The sequence below is a fragment of the Dipodomys merriami genome, unplaced genomic scaffold (assembly GCF_024711535.1).
Source record: "Dipodomys merriami isolate MVZ:Mamm:240054 unplaced genomic scaffold, mDipMer1.0.p SCAF_101, whole genome shotgun sequence".
In the NCBI taxonomy this organism is placed as follows: domain Eukaryota; kingdom Metazoa; phylum Chordata; class Mammalia; order Rodentia; family Heteromyidae; genus Dipodomys; species Dipodomys merriami.
This window is the reverse complement of record NW_027202283.1, coordinates 2,631,611-2,650,618: the sequence shown is the minus strand read 5'-3', so window position 1 is coordinate 2,650,618 and position 19,008 is coordinate 2,631,611. Positions and strand designations below refer to the sequence as shown.

Genomic DNA, 19,008 nt, shown 5'->3' with positions numbered 1-19,008 from the left:
TTATTGGATTTATATCTTCCATTCTAGCACCATGGTATGATTCCCCTAATTGAAGGATTTTGACTAATTTTTAAGTAATGTGTATATAAGTATTCAACCATGATACTTCATTAAATGGTGGCATAATGTAATAACTAATAATCGATAATTATATATATATATAATTTAATATCATCACATTCCCTCTCTCTCAGTATATATCTATATCTATATACATATATATACACACACACACACATATATACATATACATATCTATTAATGTATATATTGGGCACTACTGTGGCTTGATCAAAGGTCTTCAGAACTTCCTGGCAGCTCTGTTTTCTGGAGGCTGGTGTGCTAAGACTGTGACCCCATTTATGGATTGGGCAGTGTAGGCCATGAGTTGAAATCCCAGCATGGCCAAATATTTATTCGTGGAGTAAGAAGCCAACTTTGACACATTTTTTTTTCCTTTTGTGTGAAAGTCCTGGGTCTCAGTATAATGTATAATCCATATGCAAATATAATCTAGGTGATATGATGTAATAAATGAAGTGTTATATGTGTAACAATACTAAATAAATAAGGGTAGTAAACGTCATACGCAGTAAACCCATGTATGTAAATAGATCTCACATATGAATATTATTTTTTCCAGTGCTGAGGCTTGAATTCAGGCCCTGGGACCTGATTTGAATTTCTTATCTTCAAGGACAATGCCACAGAGTTACCCAGGCCCTGAGTTAAAATCCCAGGCCTGCCAGAAAAATGGTGTAAATTCCAAGCCAGGGCCTTATTATTTATTTATTTTATTTTATTTTATTTTATTTTATTTTATTTTATTTTATTTTATTTTTTTGGCCAAGCACTTAGGTCTTGGCACCTCTGCCACAGCTGACCCTGGGATCCTAGGACCCGAGTTCAAATCTGGGGCTGGCAAAAAAAAAAAAAATAAGGAGAAGGATAAAACTGAGAAGTTCAAGGAGGTGGTCTTACTAATTTTTTTCCTTTGTGTTGTGACCATCCTGGGTCTAAATGACAAGGCCCAGAAAGTGCAAATGACCTTGCATTGCTGATGTTTGGCGGGCTATTAGGGAAGCCATAGCCAAAACTGGCAACCTAGGCCTGGAGGTCAAATCCCAGGACTGCCACTAATGAATGGTGGGAGGTTCAAAGAAATACATTCCGATGATACATCCGTACAAATGGAATGTTATGAAAGCAACAATTAAATTAGAAGTTAGTGTATGATTTTCATATTATAAGATTATACACAATTATACTACATTAACTAATTTTCAATTACTACTTTATTATGTATTCAATCATGATACTTAAAAAAGGAAGGAATAATTTAGTTGCCAATAGTTAGTAGTAATATCATATATGCAATTTCATAATATACAGGCATCACTTTTGTTTTATACATATACATCTATCTATCTATCTATCTATCTATCTATCTATCTATCTATCTATCTATCTACCAATCTACACATTTATTTGTTTATACACTTGTCACTCCTGGGGCTCAGTGGTAGAGTGCTCCCTAGTACATACAAAGCCCTGGTTTCTATTCCTCACTACCACATGCACAGAAAAATTCAGAAGTCGTGCTGTCGCTCAAGCAGTTGAGCACTAGCTTTGAGCATAAAAGCTTAGGGACTGTGTCTAGACACTTACTCAAGACCCAAGACTGGCACCAAAGAAAAGAATGTTCTGAGCACAATGATATAAGGATAGGACTGCAAATACCTCACCACAGAGCAAGCTGGCAGTCTGGTGTTGAGAGCTTCCATCTAACCTGACTTAGCCAGAGATAAACCACTGCAACCCAGCTCCATGGAACCAGATGCTACTGGCTCATTCACTCCTGTCATCTAAGATACCCGGGGTCTGAGATCTGACTTTGGTGGGTTTAAAACCCAGCCCTGGCAGGAAGTCTGAGAAACTCTGAGCTGTGGCTCAAAGTGTTAGAGCTCTAGCCTTGAGCTAAAGATCTTAGGACAGTAGCCCCAACTTTGAGTGCAATCCCCATGGCTAACTCCCCCCCCCACACACAAAAATCCCCACCACTTTAAACCATTAGATGTGAACTTTGTGCAGTTTGTGACATGTTTCTGAAAGAATGGTGATACTGATGAAAACACCCTAATTCTAATGACAGCTTGTGGGATACAGCTATGTGATGAGAACTTCATGATGTATTTTGTGCTGAGTCCTTCACGGGGTGCATTCTTTCATCTGGTCCTTGTAAGAGCTCCACAAGTAAGATGATTGTGCACATGAGAAAGTTGAGGCTCAAATATGTCCCCATGTCAGGGCCAAAATTATGTATGTATTGAACTCTAATGAGTTTTCTCCTGGATTATTTTTCTCGGTTGTGAATGTTGAACTCAGGGTCTAGGCACTGACCCTTCCCTATTGGGCTCATGGCTAGTGCCCTATCATGTAGAGCCAAGGACCCTAGGTATCTGTAGCTGAGGTCTGTCATCCTGCCTACTCAGGAAGCTGAGATCTGAGGATCTGGGTTCAAAACTATCCCGGACACAAAAGGTCCCATGAGACTATTATCTCCTACTCACAACTTAGCAACTTGAAGTGGAAGCCAGCACTGCTGACTCGTGCCTGTCATCCTAGCTACTCAGGAGGCAGAGAGCTGAGGATCACATTCCAAACTAGCCTGGGCAGGAAATTCCTTGAGATGGTTATCTCCAGTGAACCACCAGAAAGCCTGAAGGAGTGCTGTAGCTCAAGTGGTAGAGCTTGAGCTGAAGAGCTCAGAGACATCACCCAGGCCTGCCATGGGAGGTGGCACAAATGAAAGCTTCCTGTCAAAACACAGCACTGGGGAGAGAAAGATCTTGGGGTACAAAGAGACCTTTTTCTCCTGGACTTCAGAGCCCACCCATATTCATCCTCACCAATTGCCCCCAGATGAATTGTTACAAAGCTGTACAGGAGTGAGGCTTTTTGTCTGCCTGTTCCAGCAATGAGGCAGACTTCCTCCAGCAGCCTGGGGTGCACAGAAACATTCAGGCTACACTGGGAACAGTGAGGGGAGCCCCGGCACATGCACTGTTTTGAAAGCCCTCTCTGTGCTATGAAATCATTCTATTCAAAGCAAATTTCCTAGCTGGGTGCTTTTCTTCATAGAGAATCTGGATGTTCACCTATAGAAATACGTGCATTCATACACAGAAACATGGAGTTACTGGCTCTTTTTTTGTGTTGCAGGTCCTGAGGCTTGAACTGTGAACCTAGACATTTTCCCTGAGCTCTTTTTGCTCAAGGAAGCATTTTATTGTGCCTTAAACCATGATTACTCTAGGCTGGGGTGCAGCTTTTACACCCACAGATGATCCAGGGATCCTAGGACCCAAGTTCAACTCCCAGCACTGGTAAAAAAAAATCAAACCAACACAAATTTAGGAGGAAAAAACCAGGAGGTTTTACATAACTGTTTTACCTTGTTTCCTTTGCACTGTGACCATCCTGGGTCTCAATGACTTGGCTTGAAAATTGAACGTGACCAGGCATGACTGAAGGCTGGTGGGCTGTTAGTGAAGCTCAACTCACACACCTAGGCCCTGAGTTGGATTCTGGGACTGGCACCTACACACTGCTGAAGATCCTAGGAAAATTGTTCCATGTATAGGAACACTAATAGGATGTTTGAAATGTACTAATTGAATTACTGATTAGCTAGTCATTCTATAAGTTTGTATGTAATAAATACAGGTCATTGATTAATTTAATATTTATTAAGTTTTGTACTGTGATTAATTAATGGAGGCATAATTTTAGACCAAATAATTGGTAGTAGTAGAATATATAAAAGTAAGATATAGACATCACTTTATATAGAGTTATACACTAGAATCTACATAAATGTCTATCTGTCTCTGCATACATTTATGGATGCATATACATACGTAAATACACACATACACTGAAATCTACACATCTATGTGTTTATATAGTGGCCACTCCTAGGGCTTGATCTCAGGTCCTCAAAGTTGCCCGATAACTTCACTTGCATCAGACTGGTGTGCTAATATTGACCCATTCATAAAGTGGGACTTCTAGGCCCAGAGTTCAAATCACAGAACTGCCAAAAACTTAATCCTGATGGAAGAAGCCAATTGTCCCACTTGTTTTCCTAATTGGTGAAAATCCGGGGTCTCAGGAATGATGTCTAATACACAGGCAAATCTATGTCCTATGTAATAGGATGTAAAAAATATTATATGTGTAATCATACTCACTAAAATATATAATAAATAAAACAAAATAAAATGAATAACTACACTAACTGCAATATGCAGTAAACATGTGTATGTAAATATAAATCATGTATTTAAAATGTATACGAGTGCTAGGACTTGAATTCAGGCTCTGGAGACAGGCCTGACTTTCTTGTCTTCCAGCATGATGATCTCCCCCTTCCCCCACAATGCTGCAGATTTACCCAGACCCTGAGTTCAAATCCCAGGCCTGGCAGAAAAAAAGGGCATGAATTCCAAGCCAAGGAGCCTCAAAAAATATTTTAGATATTTTAATGTATGTATGTATGCATATATGTATGTATGTATGTATGTATGTATGTATATATGTATGCATTTTTATTTTGTCAAGCACAGGGCTTGGACTCAGGTCGCAGCAACTCTGCCTCAGCTTCAATCACTCTAGGCTAGGGTGCAGCCACTGGACCCACAGCCAAACCTGGGTTCCTGGGCCCCAAAGGCTGACAGGAAAAAAAAAAAAAACACTAGAAAAAAAAAACTCGGCAACTTGCATATGGCTGCAAGTTTTACATTTGTTTTCTTTGCAAGGTGACCTTCCTGGGTCTGAATGACACAGTTGAAAAGTGTTAGTAACCTAGCATTGCTGAAGGCTGGCGGGCTATCAGGGAAGCCATAGGCAAACATGGCAACATAGGCCCTGGGTGGGAAGCCCGGTCCTGACCCTTACCAATGGTGGGAGATCCTAAAAGTCTCGTTCCTATTCATAGGAATACTGATGGAAGGTTATGAATGTCAAGGTTAGAGTGATTTTAGGAGGCCAATGGAGTTTAATGAATATTTTTGGCACACTAAAAGAATACTATTAATTACATGGATGCAATTATTTTGGGACAGTGGTTGATTTAATTAATAATTCATTAAGGATGAAAACAATATTAATTACATGGAGGCATAATAAGTACCCAAGAATTGGTAGGAATGTAGCATATATAACTGAATATTGTATAGACATCTCTGGCACTCTATAAAGATCTATATTTATTTGTGCACTACCATCTGCATGTTAATCTGTTCTTATTTTTCAAACCCTGGGGCTCGATCTCAGGTGATGGAAACTACTTGTGGGCTCAATATGCACCAGGCTGGCATGCTGACACTCACCCATTCATGAATTGGGCCTTGTAGGCTGTGAGTTCAGATGCCAGCACTCACAAAAATTGAATTGTGGAGTAAGAAGCCCATGGTGACACATGTTTTCCTTTTCTGTGAAAGTCCTGGATGTCAGATGTGAAGTTTCATACACAGGCAAATCTATATCCTCTGTAATAAATGTAATAAATATTCCATGTGTAATAACAGTCAATAAAATAAATGGCAAATAGATGAATGAAACAAAAAATTTAATGAATAGCTACACTAAGCACAATATTAAGTCAACAGATGGGGCTCTATTTCAGGGCCTGGCAACTGGCTAGGAGCTGAATTGGCTGCTGTGCTTACTATCACCCATTCATGAACTTCTAGGCCCTGAATTTAGATCCCAGCACTGCCAAAAGTATAATCTTGGAGTGAGAAGCTAAGCATGACATGTTTTCTTTTTCTTTGAAAGTGCTGAGTGTCAGGTAGGATGTATAATTTGGATGCAAATCTATATGCTATGTAATAGGATGTCATAAATGTAATAAATGTCATAGGTGGAATAATTGTCAATACAATAAATGATAAAGGGTTGAATTAGTGAATCATTCTATATTAAATTAGATGCAACAATTATAGGAAGTGTATTAAGTTTTATTAATATTTTATTAAGCATTACCAGAATAAAAAATTACATGGAGACATAATTAAATATCGAATAATAGGTAGTGACACATGATGCATAATTTAATTATATAAGACATCTGTCTCATTCTATAAAATATGTAAATATATATGTGTATATGTACATATATGATAAACAATAATGGGATATTGAGTAATTATTAATTAATGCTTTATTAATTGTTCAACTGGGACACATCATTAAATGGAGACATAATTTAATATCTAATAATTGGCAGTAATCCCTGTAACTACTGCTGCCTCCTTCTTGCCCTCATCGCTGGCCTGTCAGTGCCAAAAAAGGCCTCCAGGAGAACCCCTCCACCCCTGCACCAATGTGTCCTGTACTTCCAGTGACTCCTGGTGGTCTGTATGATCTACATGACCACAGAAGAGCATGAGGATATATGTTACACACAGACATGAAGAACTAGTATGATGGCTTGACCTTCATGGCCTCTGAAAATGGAGGTTTGACCTGCATAAGTTTTGCTTCACTATGAATTTTCTATTTTCACACTGAACACCATATACTTTCCTTGTGATTCCTTTATTGGTTTTTGTCTTATTCTCTCATAGGCTGATACTATGTCTCTGGTGATGGCACCAGCAGATCCAAGTGGAAAAGGAAGTGGGACATAGAGTACCCATCCTTTTCAAAAGAGTCCACCACAGGTCAGAAGAACAAGTCTTAGGAAAGTGGGCACAGCTGATGCTTCCCTCTCTGAAGCATGGCTCAAGTTTGTAGAGGAATTTCAAGACATCTGAAATATTGAATTATTGAAATATTGAATTATCTCCAAGACCAAAGAAACAACCACATCTAGTAATTGAGCTCACAAGTATACCATGGAGATCCAGTGAAAATGATCAATCAGATGAAGATAGGACACTGTTTAAAATACAGAGAAACAATGGGATTGGAACTATTGGCAGGAACAATTTGTGTACAGAAAGAAGATAGGGCCAAGGGAGATGAACTGCAGTTGATTGACTAGAAAATGGACAGTGACAGAGAAGAAACCAGTAAAAGCAGTGAATGTGAAGATGAAGAGGGTGCCATGGAAATTTCAGATGGTGCTTCTAGTGCAAGTAGTTATTCTTTGGCAAGTGATAGTAGGAAACCTGAGCTTCCTAAGGCAGGACCTGACTTTATTGCCTAGCTGGACTAAAAATGAAGATCCTCCTGCCTCACATTCCAGAGTTCTAGGATTACAGTCATGCATTACCACATTCCTGTTTGAAACATTTAACTTCCATGTTAGATTATTTCTTTTTCACCTGTGGCCTTTATAAGCCTGACTTCGACATTTTTGGACCTTGGCGTGAACATTTGTCTGGATTATGAGGAAACAATAATTATTCCAACAGTTTTCCATATTGAAACACCCACTCCTTGGGTACTTGTCAACTCACTGTGTTCATCTGGCCTGTGTGGAGATTGTCCATTCTGCTCTGGTCCTTAAGAGGTCTGCAAGATTCTCAGCTGTGTACTAGAAGAACACAGAGATGGAGAGTTTTAGATAGCAATGAGAAAAAAGAAATTTACTTCACTGAAACTCTATTATTTGCCTTATTTTTGCCTGTCATATTTACCTTGCTCACAGTTTACATTCTTTTATGGTATAATGAAGTAATAACATTTATTTTCCTCAGCATTTAAGTTTAATTCTTTGTTTTCATTGAGACAAACTTCTAAGAAAGAACAACTAATCTCATGTTCATTTCCACAAATGGATGTTTTTATTTCATATTCCCTTGTAAAACAATAATTCTTGGTGTGGCAAGTCAGGAAATAGAAATAGATTAAAATTTTAAACATGATACATTTATTTGTGATGTCAGTAAGCTTTGGAATTTTAGTCAAAAAATGTGTGTGACTACTACGTTTACTCTTGCCCACTCTGGTGAGAGCATCCTTAATTACTAAGTTATTAACAAGTGAATGGATTGCCAGACAAACTTTGAGAGTTTTTGTTTTCTTGGCAGACCATTAAACATTTCTTTAGAGGAAAAAATACCACACTATTTCTGCTCTTCATTGAGTCTACTATACTTCAGTTAATTCATCTGTAACTATTAGCATACAACTGAATGTATTTGCTTTTGAGTTTATTGGAACATTCTAGCAGCCACAAATAAGGGAAACCATGCAGCTTGTGTTCTCTGGGTCTGGATTACTTCCCATAATATAATTCTTTCCCAGTCTTTCCACATTATTACAAATGGTAGTCTATCATGCTCTCTGATGGATGAGTGGGATTTCTCTCTGTTTGTGTGTGTGTGTGTGTGTGTGTGTGTGTGTGTTCATACATACATTTATATATATATGTATATATGTACATATACACACATATATATGTATATATATATTTATATCTATATATACATATATGTATATAAAATGTGGTATACATGTATGTAACCTCATACATACATACATATATATGTATGTAACCTCATACATACATACATACATACATATATATATATATGTGTAACCTCATACATGTATACCACATTTTATTGATCCATTCACCATTTTAGGGTTTTCTGGGTACTGGAAAGTGAGAGACAGGAGCCTTATCCCTCTGTTTGTGGGAAGACATGAACTCTTGTAGCAACAGTCCTGAGCCTTGTTACCCTTTTTTATGGCCTGAAGTGGTAAAAGCTGATCGACAATTTGTTCACTTTTGCAATTCCTGGGGCCTGAACTCAGTGCCTGTGCACTGTCCCTAAGCATTTTTTGCTTAAAGCTAGCATACTAACACTTGAGCCACTGCAACACTTCCAGCTTTTTCTGGATATGTGGTTACTGAAGAATCAAACTCAGGGCTTCATGCATGCTAGGCAAGCACTCTACCACTAGGCCACCTTCCCAACCCAAGGTTTTATTTTTTTAAAAACTAACATGTAAAAGAAACAACTACATGAACAACTGTATTACAGGAAGCAAGCTCCATGACTAGAACCATGACTTCCCTGGCCAGAAACCTGGGAGACCAGGCCTTTGCCACAAGTCTCCTGTGAGGTCAGCTTCCAACCACTGAGCATCATTTCATTGGCCTGAAAGGAAGGAGAGTGTTGAGATGTGAAACATGATGCAAGCAGACAGAGGGAGCCTCATCCCCCAATGTCAACAATGAGGATGGTTACTCACAAACCCCAGATCCTGTGGCACATGTGCTAGTAGACACTAATTATGAATTGTGTAGAGTCATGATCCAATGGGCAGATGGGTTGAGCTATTATGAGAAAGACATAACCTCATTCAGAATCATATGGACTCCAAAAATGTGAACTAGAAAAGGTCTACTTTGTGTTTGAGGTTATTGTTTTAACTTCCTTTATCTGCACTCTATCCTCTAAAGCCAGCTCCCATGTGTGAACTCTTCATATGCAAGAAAATGAGCCATAAATAAGGCCAAGTAATTGTTAATCTTATGGAAGTGAGCCAGGCATAGAATGGCTGTCTGGGGTTTCTTTTCCTCTCTGAGTTACAAAAAGTGACTTGTTCCTGAGACAGAGCCCATGTTCTAATGGCTGAGCTATTACTTCTGGATATCACATTTCACCATGTGGATATAACTATAAGAGACAAAGCAGCCAGGACTTTGATGTTCCCAAAATTATTGCCATGCTGAGTGAGTCTGACACATGACTTCGAATGACTGCATGAAGGAAGTGAACATTCTTTTGTTTTTACAACATGTAATAGTGTATAAATCGATACATGCTTATTCACTTTACACTGACTTTAATTTTGTCCCAGGTTTTCATTTTGGTTTCAGAGGAAAGTGTCTGGATTTACCATTCCAACAACAGGCTCCCAGATGCTCATGCAGGGTGAGGAGGGGAGAATGGGTCGAAATGATGACTTCCTTCTGTGTTTCCCTGGCAGTGCTGAAAACCAGACCCAGAGCTTCTGGGCTTCAGGTAAACAAGCAGTGGGTAGAGTCTCCCTTTTCAAGAGATGAAATCTTCATGAAAATTGCCCACAGGACACTACAGTTTCCACTGCTTTTTTACTTCCACGCAGTGCACATAGCACAAGAGCTAATGCTGGAGGGCACGGGTATGGCTGACTCACCACCCTTCAAGAGAGGCAAGAAGGATGAACACAGTGGCAGGGGACCTGTTCCTCAGCAGAAAGCCTTGCAAGGTTCTGAACATCACCCTAAGTGAGGCTGGCATTTGAGCACAGTCTTGGACAGGTCATAAGCATCTGAAGAGTGTGGAATGTTCTGCTAATCCACAGGTTGACTAAGCAGCCTCTCCTTGGGGGAAAAGGATCTACTATAAGTAAACATTTATCAGAAATCTCACTAAACCTTGTTCTTTATATTAAGTCAGTTTTTTAAGGCAGACAAGTGAGAGTGGATAAAGGAGAAGGGCCCTAGGACCACTGAATTTTCCCAGATAACTCAGTGATAGTGGTTCCACTCTGTTCTCTCAGTAACTTCTCTTTTTTGAGATAGGGTCTAATCTAAGTAGGACTTTGGGCTAAGCTACCTTTGTATGCAGATCATAGGCATGTACCACCATGCCTAGTCTCATTATTTCTTTTTGTTTTCTGCCCTTTGAAAGTCAGCCAATAGCTCTAACATCGTTCTCTTCCATTACATTCTATTCATGCCCTTATCTGGTTCTCTCCATCTGGTCTAACTGGAGCCATCTGTCTCTAGCCAGCACACTGTCATGGTGGTCCATCTTCCCAGCTAGCTCCATACACATCTGTTTGTTACTAGGGAGTCTTTCCTGACTTGTGCTTTTCACTTTTCCAAATGACTGGATGTGCAAGACAATAAAAGGAGTTCCTGAATTTTGCCAAGAGTGTGAATGACATGACTGATTCAAGGCTGTTAACCATTTTCTTTTCTTTTCTTTTCTTTCTCTCTTTTTTTTTTTGGTCCGGTTGTAGGGCCTGAACTCTGGGCCTGGGCGCTGTCCCTCAGCTCTTCAGCTCAAGGCTAGTGCTCTACCATTTGAGCCACAGCGCCACTTCTGGCTTTTTTTCTTTTTGCTTATGTGGTGCTGGGGAATCGAACCCAGGGCCTCATGCATGCAAGGCAAGCACTCTACCACTGAACCACCTTCCCAGCCCCCTGTTAACCATTTTCCACTTAAACACACAAGCAGTGGGCCAGGATTGGTGGCTCATAGCTGTGATCTTAGCTAATAGGTAGGCTTAAATCTGGAGGATGGTGGCTCTGAGACCAGCCTAAGCAGAAAAGTCTTGAGATCCCACCTTCAAAATAATCGCAAAAGAAGGGCTGGAAGTATGGCTTACGGTGAGCATACAATATGAGCAAGAGCTGTCATAGTATAGGTCACCTTGTGCTGCTTGTAGCACAGGTCCTTTAGTCCTAGGTCTGTACTAATAACATCTCTTCAATTCCAACTTTGTGTATGTGTGTGTATGTGTACAACTTCACGTACTCGTGCACTTGTTGTGTACACTGATAATATTAAGTTGCACATGCTTATGTTGCAGAGACTTCAAACCAATTTTTATCTTTCCAAACACAATGAACCATCAAGAATTCTACCACTGTCAACATTCATTACAAAGATTCCACTTCCAAAATGTCATTTGGTTTGATGGTGTTTACCTATCCATATTTACTTAGTCTTTCCTCTAGTTGACCCTCATCCTCCCATACCATTGCACCTCCACACATTCCCCCAGATTATTGTTTACAATGATCTTAACATTTTCCTGGAAATAAGGATTCTTTAGTGGTAGAATTAGCATTTAATTGCTAGCAAGTCACCTTCTTCAATAATAACTCACAATGAGCTTAAAGATCTACCCTTAATCAGGTAGGGATAGGTGGACACAGCATAGTAAAATGGACAAAAAAGCATTTCAATGCCAGGTGGACCACTATGGGACCTGATGCGATACCATCATGTGCTAAACATGGACATCCCAGGTGAGGGCAGAATACTCTCTTGTACGTGTGGGACTCCTGGATATCAGGAAAGTAGGAGGCTGAGACCTGAGTCCAACCCTTACTCTTCTCAAATTGCTGGCAAAGTTTCAGAAAAACTCAGTAATCTGCCCAAGGAAGGTATGCTAGGCTACAGGTGAAGAAAGACAGGAGCCTAAAACATGGCATGCAATTTCTGAGAAGACACCTTCATACTTACTAAGAACTTATGAGCTTATAGAAATTGATTTGTTGTGGTCAGACAGTGTGGGTATGCAAGCCAAGGAGGGGACTGGCCACTTTCTTACAGTATCATCCTATAGTGACAAGAAGAGGAAAATAACCCCAAATGGGACTGCACTGGTCATCTACTTGATGTCAAAGTATTGGGGCTGAACAGTACTGAGTGTTAACCTGGACTGCTGGTCAGAGAGCTGGAAAAGTAGGGAGTAGGATGTGAATTGAATGATAAATAGAGGGATGGGTTGATGGAAAGAATTGTCAACTGCAACATCACATTCAGATCTACCAGAGATCTCTCATAAAGGGCCAGTACAGTCAACCATATGAACCCATTAGCACTGGTCATTCTTGTTTGCTAGCAATCACTTTCTGACTTATCAGACATACACACACACCCCAAATGGCCATGGTTTGGTGGACACAGAGGGCTAGAATATAAATGTCAGTAAATGCCTGACATGTTAGCAGAGAGTATCAAAGTTTAGCCACCCTGCATTGTTCATTCCCAAGATTCTCAGCCTGTTAGGTCCTTGTGGCAAACTCAGTGCTCCAATGGGAAGAGATGCTGCCTCCAGGCCTCCCTTTCTTATCCTCCAGGTCTCAGAAGTCCCCAAAAGGCTGGTCTAGAGGTGTGGGGGAATAATGCAGGCAAAGCCCAAGTGTTGGAGACTCCAATTCATAGCAATGATAGGGTGCTGCAGAGCTCTGGATTGTGTTGTGCCTCCAAGGGAAGGAGGCACTGTTGGCACATGAGTGCATCAGGGTTTCCTGATCCTCCCTGCCCAACAGCAGCTGTTCTGGATTGAGCAGCACACTGGGATGGGGTATGAGGCACCCTGGGGACAAGTACCCACCAGTAGAGGGATGGATAGGGCAGGTAAATCTACAGAGAACAGTGCCAGTACTGGGCAGCTGTGCTCTTTTATCAACTTCTCTACATTTCAGTTTTCAAAAACAACTTAGACTTTAGAGTAAGTTTCAACCTATGGAAAATTTACACAAGTGTGTTTCCCTCACTGCCCTAGCTCTCCCTTGATTCACATGTCATAAAACATGTTAATCAAAGTCAGAACATTTCCACTGAATCCATATTAGTCATTAAACACAAACCCCGTACCAACCTCAACATTGCCTCCTTCTGCCCTTCTCTCACTCAGGAGTCCATCTGGTCCTGCAGATCGTTGCTCTCCTCCCCTTTGAGGGGCCAAAGTTCCAACTAAACCTCCATCCTTGGCCATCGTGAGGGGTTCTGCTCAGCATTTGCTCTCTTGGTAGGCATAGATTGAGGGATGTCGATGGACTGTTCCTCTTTGGCAGGAGCCTACAGAGCAACAGATGCTGCAGCAATCTCAGTGAATCACACTGGGGCACCGAGGTCACCATGCTTAACCTTGTTCATGGTACTCGTGTTAGAACTCAGAGTATTGTACTTGCTAGGTAGGTGAGCTATATGCCTATTTTGTGCTGCTCATTTTTTAGTTATGGTCTTGCTTCCTATCCAGGTACATGCCTGGGCCTGGACTCACCTATTTTAAGCTTCCTGTTGTAGTGAAGTTGATATTAATTGATAGCTTAAGAGGAGATGTCACCCAGTTTTTGGCTTGGGCTGGCCCTGAATAATGATCATCCAAATCTCAGCATCTTAAATAGTTAGGATTACACATGTGACTCCCAGCTCCAATGTGCCTTCCTTCTCAACCCTACCAACTCAGCAGTGACTGACAGCTTCCTCTCCTCAGTTGCTCTTACCCTCTGGAATTTCAGAGAGGAGACACACATTTTCTTCTTCATTGTACTCTAATTGCTCCCAAGATTGCCTGAAATTGTACTATCTCCCCTCATTGTAGGCTCCCCAAGCAAGTGATACCCTTGGATACTGGATATTTCTACATGAGGAAGTAAACTTAGCTGTGAACCCCAAACGGAGATCCTGTTACTTCAGCTGTGGGCTGTCAGTTCCTTCCGCAACTCCCTCAGCTACAGTCATTTTCCATGACACAATGGTCTTCCTGAACTCCCCACACTGATGGGTACAAAGACAGCATCATGCCAATGGCCAGGTCAAACTATGGGACACTCAGTGGTGGAGCTGGAGGAGTTGCACTTGTCCCCTATCCAATCTGACATCCAGTCCCTCTCTTCAACAGAATTCAATCTTTGTGGATTCTCCTCTCTGCCAACACTCTCAGTCTGTCTCTAGAACTAAGGAACAAGGTATATGTAATTGAGAAAACACAAACACAATCTCTCATCATGAATGGACCAATTTAAATAGTGAAAAAAATGAGCCACAAAATTATACTGAACCCCTCTCCCTGCTTCTTTTATTTGTGCAAGTTTGCTCCCTAATTGCTTTGTGTGTTTGTTGGGGAAGGTGTGTGGGTACGGGTGCAGGGGATATTGTGTATAATAGGACTTGAACTCAGGGCCTTTGGCTCTTTACCTAGCTCTTTTTTGTTCAAAGCTGGCACTCTACCATTCCAGCCACTGATCCCTAGTGGCTTTTTCCAGGCTAATTGCAATAAGAATCTCTTGGGTTTCTCTGCCTACAATGGCTTCAAACTGCAATTCTGGTATCAGCCTCCCAAAAGGCTAGTGTGTGAGCCACTAGTGCATGGCCTCCCACTGCCACTTTAAAAGGGCAGATTTTAAAGTGAAGTAAAAGAAAATTCTTGATTGAAAACTGGGTATCAGTGTGATTTAGGTAAATCTGGAGGCTCCTCATGGGAGGAAAGGCCTTCTCCTGGGAAGTATTACAGCACTACATGAACCAAGTGGGTTTGATGAAATGTCCCCAGAGAACACACAAGATACCCTGAGTGAAACAACACCCAAAGCACAGGTTCTTAGGACATTGTCTAAAATAAGTTTTTAACCAAGGTGCTCACAGATGTGCCTCCCATATCCTTGGGAAAGATATCAGTAGAGCAGCCATCTGGATTCTGTCCTATGGGGGTACAAGGTGTTTGGAACCAAGACTTTTCCTTGGTCCAAACCACATCACAAAGAGGCCATGTGGCTGCTCCTAGTCCAATGGCTGGGCCTTTTACTGCTACAAAATTAGGCTTCTTAAACTGGATGAAAGTATTTACTAAGTTTCTAAAGTTAAAAAAAGTACACAGGGAAAAGTAAAAACATTGCATATGTGAGCAGATGACAAAAATCTATTCTAGATTGGAAGTTGCCAAGCAGAAACTATGCAAATCATAAAAATTAAGATTTCTTAAAAAGCCTCCTCCCAGAAAAGGTAGACTGTGGATCTACCTGCTGCAGGTTGTAAAGGCTTACCTACAGCCTGGATATTACACAGGTGTCGCTGCTACCACCAGTTGTAGGTGACATAGCCAGAAGGGCTTTCATATTTACAGTGGCTCTTGGCCACTCTGACTATTGCATATAGCATTTCCAACTTTCTCTCTTTGAAGACCCAAGGATCATACTGACTTTAGGGAGTTCTTGTATCCAAGAAAAGGGAAAATTCAGAGTGAACTTGGCACTAAGATTGTCTGGTACTGACTGAAGGGTTATTGACTAAGGGATATAACCTGCCCCTGCAAGAAGACTTTACACATTGAATTGGAAACACGTATTTTCTTAGGTCTTATAAACTGGACTAAATTAACTTATGGACATGGAGATAAGCTAATTTAAGACATAAGGTTGGAAATAAAGATCAGCAAGCATCTCAATGCCTGTATCCCATTATGTGTTGTTGGATGCTACTGCCACAGGAAATTGGAGAGCAAAGCAGACATGGGAGAGGGAGGCCTTTGCAGGGGACAAGAACTTGCCATAAAACACAACCAATGCTGTGCTGGAGTTTGTTTTATAGGCTTTGTAGTTCCAGGGAGGTTGATGCTATACTATATAGGGAATCTGCTTCTTCCTCCCCACCATACAGCTGATTCTGTTTTCAGAGGTAGTCTCTTGTTCTGATTTCACAGAGTAGATCAAAGCATAAACTTATACCTGCATACATATAAAGTGATTTTTTTATAGGTAGTTTGAGCCTGACCATTGAAGAATAACTAAAACTTTTCATATACAGAGTTCTAAGCCAGAGCTTGACTGACAACAGCTATTGAGGCACTTCCTACTAGTTCCTCATCCTCTGAATACGATCAAGATTGAATATAGTGCTGCATCTCCCCTCCCCCTCCCTTCCCCCCCCCACCCCTGTGCAAGTCCTGCAGTTGAATTCAGGGTCTTCTGCTTAGTTGGCTGGCACTTGAATACTTGAATCACACTTTCAGTCCTGTTTGTACTAATCATTGGAGGCTCAATTTTAACAGACTTTTCTAATTGATCTGGTCTTAACACAAATCCTCTGGATGTATCTCAGACTTTTGAGTAGCTAGAATTACAGATGTGAGTCACTGCTTCCAGCTAGATTATATTGTAAGGAGGGAGGTTGGGAGGTTTGTAAGGAACACAGGAGAACAGGGCTTGCAGATGCAGATTCCAGCAATTGGTGTGAGGTGTAGTCCATTAGGTGAGGCCAACCTCATCTCAGCCTTGCCAATTGCCCCCAAGGTAAGTAATGTTTTGCATTATGCAAGAATTGATCCTTTAAAAGAATAAGCCACACTAATATCTAAGGTTTCTAAATGAGATGGCCCAAGGCATTATTTGAAAGCTCACAATGGAGTTTAACGATAAAGCTGTGGTACATGAAAACATAAGAATAAAAAAACTGTCCATGATTCCATGCTTCTCCCATGATATATTTGTACATACATAAAAAATTCTCATCTCAAGCCCAAAGAAACACAGGTCCCATGGTTTCCCTTATTTGCAATGACTAGTATATGTCTGAGACAAGCAGAAATGTTCAGAGGAGTTGATGTTAGGTGAAATGAATCCCAAGATAAGGACTCATATTTTTTCTTTCTTGCTATTGTTTTAAACATATTTATAAGATGATTGTTTTGTGTTTTTTATGTCCCTCCTCCTCAGTATAATCCCTGTTTTCACTGTATTTGATGTTGCTATAATTTGTGGAGGGGAAGGGAAAAAAACAAATTGTTTAAACAGGGATACAGGTGAACCCATTGCAACAATGAGATGTACAAGATGTTATGTCGAAAAATGAATTTTACAACTCTGGCGTGGTATGGGGAGGGAGATGGGAAGGGATGGTAAGGGAAACAAAGGAGGAGGGAACAATGCTTGATAAGAAATGTACTCATTTGGGCTGGGAAGGTGGCTCAGTGGTACAGAGCTTGCCTTGCATGCATGAGGCCCTGGGTTTGATTCCTCAGCACCACAGAAGCAGAAATAAAAAGCTGGAAGTGGTGCTGTGGCTCAAGTGGTTGAGCGCTAGCCTTGAGGTGAAATGCTGAGGGACAGCGACCAGGCCCAGAGTTCAGGCCCACGACCGGACTCCCCACCCCCCAAAAAAGAAATGTACTCATTACCTTGCTCGTGTAATTGTAACCCCTCTGTACTACATTTTCAAGATTAAAAAAAATTCTGGTTTCAAAGTCTTTGAGGATAATCAATACCAGGATTTCAATAGGATTGATACATTGTTTTATAACTGGAATTTCAATTTTTGCCTGGAATGATAATAATGTCAAATGAAATTATGTCTCTATTTCAGAGGTCCATGCTAAATTCATCAGCAGCCCTGCTCAGAGGAAGGGTGCAATGATGATGTGTAAACTCATTTGTAAACATGAGTTGAACAGAAACTCAGTTTGTTAAAACACAGCCACCCACCAAATCTTTCTAGAAATAACCTGTCAGGAGAGACCTCTCCAGTCCACAAAGCTGTACGATCATGAACTACAAAAATCCAGCGGCAGTGTGGCTAGTGGTAGGAGATCATGATGGACCTAAAGAGGAAATGTGTACAGTTTTGTTAAGTATACATGCGGTTGTGTTTGCTAGCCATGGGGCTTGAACATAGGGCCTGTGCACTGTCTCTGAGCCTCTTTGTGCTCAAGGCTAGTGTTCTACCAACTAAATCCCAACACCACTTCCAGCTTTTTCTTAGTAGTTTATTGGAGATAAGAGTCTCATGGACTTTCTTGTCTCAGCTGGCTTCAAACTACAATCCTCAGATTTCAGCACCCTGAGTAGCTAGGATTACAGGCATGAACCAGCAGGCTCCTGGTTTTTATACTTATCTTTTAAAACTTAATATTAAAGCCCATAAACATTAATAGGTGTACAATGCAGCATACTCAATTTGTATTTGTTCCCACTGGATTATCTGTGAACTGAGTTAAAGGCTGTCTTAGATATGGAAGGGAAGGAAAGATTTTCCACAAAGTTAGTTTTTGAAGACATTATTATTCAATAGAATTCCTTCTGAGAAGACACTTGACAAGATCAGATGTTAGGTCAAACCCTCATGGAAGGGTGTAGGAATTGTCTGGAGAAACCAGGCAACAAAATTTGAATTAGGAGGTAGTGTGCTTCCTTCCTCAGCTTACTCAACTTTATTATCTGAAGAAGAAAGGAATGAGTAGGAAGAGGTCAAGTTCTAGGGCCAGTTTACGGGTTTGTTTTGTTCTCTCTCCAAATCCTGTAATATAGGAGTGCTGAGTAATAGCCTCTTCCTTTGGAAAGTCTGCACATTATCTCACTCTATCATGAGAGGAGACCTCACTTCTGTGGAGATAAGCTTGCTCTTGGGTCCTTCAGACACATAGTATGCAGACATCAAAAGTCCAATGCTATAAAGGGAACCCAAGATACTCAGTTTTATCAATGATGTAAGGGCCATTTCATGACAATGAATCTACAAACTGGGTATCATCAATTCCAATAGT

General features: G+C 40.7%; 1 pseudogene; it reads right to left on the bottom strand.

Annotated features, from left to right (window-relative positions):
* LOC138807376 (chromodomain Y-like protein) overlaps nucleotides 1-19,008 on the bottom strand; it is an 85,043-nt pseudogene that overhangs the window by 62,499 nt on the left and 3,536 nt on the right.